The sequence below is a fragment of the Lactuca serriola genome, chromosome 8 (genome assembly GCF_051521515.1).
Source record: "Lactuca serriola cultivar US96UC23 chromosome 8, Lser_US96UC23_V15, whole genome shotgun sequence".
Taxonomy (NCBI): domain Eukaryota; kingdom Viridiplantae; phylum Streptophyta; class Magnoliopsida; order Asterales; family Asteraceae; genus Lactuca; species Lactuca serriola.
In genome coordinates, this window is record NC_136415.1 from 230,025,399 (window position 1) to 230,030,508 (window position 5,110).

Sequence of the window (5,110 nt, forward strand, 5' to 3'; positions counted from 1 at the left end):
AAATATGAAAGGAAATAATATTTCTCGCCATATCCGAAGAGTAACAACAATTATTAAATTTTAATTCTAACCCACTACTAAGAAATAAAGAATAAACTCCAATCTTGATGAAATGTGGCATTTTCCTATTTCCTATGCTTAATTTTATCTTCCTGTGCTCCACATTCCTACTTCTTTTCAGTCCCTGCAAATCAGAACAAATATGAAATCCACAACCTATATCAAGGACCCAAGAATTAGCATGTGATGGGTTATTAGAAAGAGCAGTGTAAATACCTGTGAAGGTGGGATTTATCTTCCCATCCTTAATGTCCTGCAAGTATTTGGGGCAACTTCGTTTTTAGTGGCCTTTTTCATGAGAATGGAAGCACTCTACTTCCTTTGGATTGATAAAGGGATTGGCAGAACTAACTTTGGTCCCACTGGAAGAGGATCCATGAAGAGAATTTCCCTTGCGACTCTTATAAGGATCCTTCCTGTTCTTTCCTTTCCCATGTCCAATTTCAAGAACATAGGCAGCAACAGTAACAGTAGGTACAACTGACTTTCCTTCCAAGTTGCTTTCTACAGTTCTTAGAAGGCCTTGAAGCTTGCTAAGAGTGACCTCCTCCTTATTCATATGATAGATCATATAGAAATGATCATAACAAGAAGGAAACAAATGCAGGATGATGTTAATGGCCAACTCTTCATCGAAGTTCAATTCAACTTCAACAAGCGGTCTAGATATCTCTACACCTTTTGCAAGTGGGTCGAGATGGACTCTCCATCCTTTATTTTGGTTTTCATCATGGAGAAAACGATCTCATACCTTTCCCATCGAGCACTTTGATGGTACCTTTCCATCAAATCTTAGTGCATTTCGTAGGGCCAGAAGTCCCGATAGGACTTTTGAAGCTCAACAGTCATAGTAGCAATCATAATGCACGACACCTTTATCGTGTCCCTCTCATGAACCCTGTTTCCTCCATTTGTTCGGGAGTTGCAATTTGTTCATCAATCTCCTTCAGCTCTTTATGGAGGACATACTCATTGTCCTCATAGAAAAGGGCCATACGAATGTTTCTTATCCAATCATTAAAGTTTGACCCATCGAAGATAGTTATCCCACCCAAGTTCATGAGGGAGAATGAGCTAGAAGGGTTGGATCCTGAAGCATTATTTGGGATAGACATTTGAAAAGAGAGAAGAACAAAGTTTAGATTAGATGAGAATCCCTAATATAACACCAAAATGAAATATTAAGGCTACGACCCAACACAATATTTTACAATTCGGAAGAGGGATGTCGTAATCCAATTGCAAAATATTTGAAGGTAGGTAAATTACGATTTACAAATCTCCACTATGAAAACAAAATTTATTATTAAGTTTTTATTGGATTGAAATTCCTAGATTCTTTTGAGATTCATTGAACTTTTCAATGACATATTTAAATCTCGATTGTTCCCTTCAAGTTTGTAACTGGGATGCCGAGGATCACAAAAAAGGTGTGAATAACCATGCAAATTTACTTGGTACTCTTAATGTTAAAAATCACCTAATCAATGTGCTGGTTAACCACACACACTCCATTGATCAATGATTAACATAAAGCTACCCTTTTTAGCCCCAGATTAGTGTGCCGGTTAACCACACATGCTCCACTAACAACTTAACAAGGTGCAAAGTGCAATGTCATGGAACATCACCATTTTCACATTTCTCCTAAGGTAACTAAGATTGAGAATTTAATAAAACATTTAGTTACTTCATAATTATCATTATACTTTTAACGAAAATTAATGTCCTATCTTACCCGTTCAGCTAACGACCCTCCACCAGTCAAGGAAGCGGTAGGTGAGAGTGCACACTCATTAAACCACCATTTTATAGGCAGTAACGTTATACCCCCTTATAGACCGACTTTGTGAATGAGGCCTACTAACGGTAAGACTAACTTGTCTTATACATACATACATACATGTATATATATATATATATATATATATATATATATATATATATATATATAATTAAACTAATTATATTATAATAGTATAAGGGTTGAATTTTGAACTTTACAAACTCCAAAACTTGAGAGCAAATTTTATAACTCTTCAAAACTTTTGGTTTCCATAACTTATGAAAACTTATGTGTTTTAGTGTTCATGAATGAGACTCATCATATCACTTGAGGAGAAGTTACAAAACTCATTTCAAGAAAAACTTAGATCAATTTTAAATAACAACATTATCATATAATATACCATTGATCTAATCTAACTCATATAGCAAGGCAATTCATATCAAATAATACAAATAATTATCTTATTATCTTAAAATTTGACAATTGTCCTTTAATTAGATGAGGATCATCATTACCAAATAAGAAAATACGGTTTTTATGATTACAAGATAGTATATGATTATGAACTTAAAATTCTGCAACCAAAAGCCTCTACTCGACGAGTACACGAACTGGAGTCGTCAAGTTGCCCTTTTAGTGAGTGAACTGGTCGAGTCAGTTCATGGACTCGGTGAGTTCATTAGTCTGAGGCCAGAAAATCAATTTTTTTTAGCTTTGAAAAATAACCAAGCATCAAATATAATAGAAAACAATCCTAGGCTCTCATACCACTGTTGGATTTTAAGCACTATAACACTCCTGTGGTGCACATGCAACCCTAGATGATTTGGATCTATGTTTTCTCTAATTACACATGCAATTTTGTGACAACCCGAAATTTATTCCGTTGTTGTAACCCGTTTCCGTTAATAGAATATTCTATTTTTATTATGATTCCGTTAACATTTGGGGTGGACAAATCAATAAATATTTTATTTTATTTTATTTTATTAGTTTCGTAATGAAATAAATAAAAACACATGAATTACCCCCCGTTTAGTTGGAAAAAGTTTTTGATTACGACCATTTAATTGGGTAAAAAATTTCAACTCCGTTTAACGTCGGTATGGGGTGGATCCCCACCTGGCCAGCAACTCAAAACCTATAAAAGGGTTGAGTGGCCTCCATTTGAGGCTTTCCCCACTCCTAAAGCTCTCTCTACTTTCTCTCTTTAGAAGTTGGGTTTGTTCAAGAATCACCTCATTCAAGCTCCAAAATCGTAAGTAATACTCCCTAGCTTGTTGTTTAGCTTTGCATTCATACAAACCCGGGATTTAATCACTCAAAACCTTAAAAACTCGAGTTTACGGTTTGGGAATACCTCCAAAAACTGTAAACACTCTTAAGGGGGTTTTTGAAGCCCAAAATCCCTCCAAAACTCTTCTAATACTCGTCCTTGACTTAGAAACATACATGCTTGAAGCTAGAAACCAAAAAATCAGGCCTTTAGGAGGGTAAACATGTGTTTACGGTCCATGAATATTCATGAACCGTAAACACCAAAACCGTAAGCACCATAAATGGTGTTTTGGTGCCCCTAAGTCCTTCCTTAGCATGATTATTGGGCTAGAAACTTTTATGATTGAGATTAGGACCACAAAACACGAAATGAATGCTATGCTAAAGGATTTACGGCCATAAACCCTAGTGTTTACGACCATAAACTCCCAAGGAGTGGTCCAAGGACCGCAAACTCCAAGGGAGTGCCCCATTTGAACCCTAAACACCCCTCAAGCCTTGGATTTGACCCTAGAACCCTTCCTAGTGATACAAGAAACCTTAAGGCACACAAATATACTCCTCCCATGAGTTTACGGCCGTAAACTCATGGAGGAATTGGTCCCTCAACCGTAAAATCACCTAAGGTGAGAATTTGAGGAGTAAACTCCATAGTGAGGCCTTACACTAATTCCTTGCAACCCAATAGCCTTCTAACACATACAACAAAGTGTTTTCATGCATTAGGGTGTAATTACTTACTTATTTAGTGATTATATAACTAATTAGACACCATTATGTGTAACTACATGTTTCATAGGATCCGTATGAGTGTTCATATTCTCATTTGGCGTCTAGCATTCTACCCGGCAACTTTACCCACTAAACTCGCTGCAGGTGAGTTCATACCCCTTAATCAACCTTTTTAAATGTTTTTACATGTTTTAGGGGGGATAAAAGTTAAATGCACAAGTTTTAGTATCAAATCATATGTGATTTATAACTTGCAACCAAAAAGGATTTTCGATACTTTTAGCTACTTATCAATAAAACTGTTTTAAATAATTATCAAACGCATTTTCTAGGTTAAATTGTTGTTAAACTATTTTCAAACTATGTTTAAACTAATTCAATTTTTTTTAAACTATATCTACACCGATATATTTATATAAGTAAGACTTGAAGGACTTAGGACCGATAGCTCACCTTATTTCCTGTTCTTGTTTGATTGTGGTCTTAGGGTATATTGTTATCCGTCCGACTGTCGTTGATTTCTTAGTTATATATCATATATGTTTGTGTTAGATATGAAAGTCTTCATCGTATTCAATACCTTTGTAAATCAAAGGCATGCAATCCCACACTCTATTTAACTATAATAGGTATAGTTAAGACTACTGCTCATTACCTCTATCACTACTATACTCACTATAACTACTACTACTACAAGTTAATGCACGTTAAAGAGAACACTCTATGTACTATACTAAAAGTTTACTATACTATAATACAAGAGAATACACTAATCCAGAGTATAACACACTATCCCTATATACGGCACTCTACGACGCAAATACCATGTAGCCAGAGCTTCCCGAAAGGAAAGCAACACTACATGTATAGATCTATATGGGACAGACGCTATTACATCCCGACTATGAACTACAGTCCGAGCCGACTAGGCCTAGAGGTGGCACTACATCGCTACACTACGTATGACAGGGAAGGTCATCGGACCTTCTATTATCACTCAGTTTGGTTACATGAGAGATCACATCCATATCCAAATTAATACACTAAGACTTAAAGTCCAAGCTAACTTCCCGAAGTAAATAAATATATATTACTAATTGAAGTTAGCAACACTACTACAGCCAACCGGCAATACTTTTCCTCATTTATGTTACTTGAATGAAATTTATTACCTTATTTTTATAACTGAAAGTTTCAATGGAAATACTTTTACACACTCGAAGGAAATTAACTTATAAATATACAATTCTA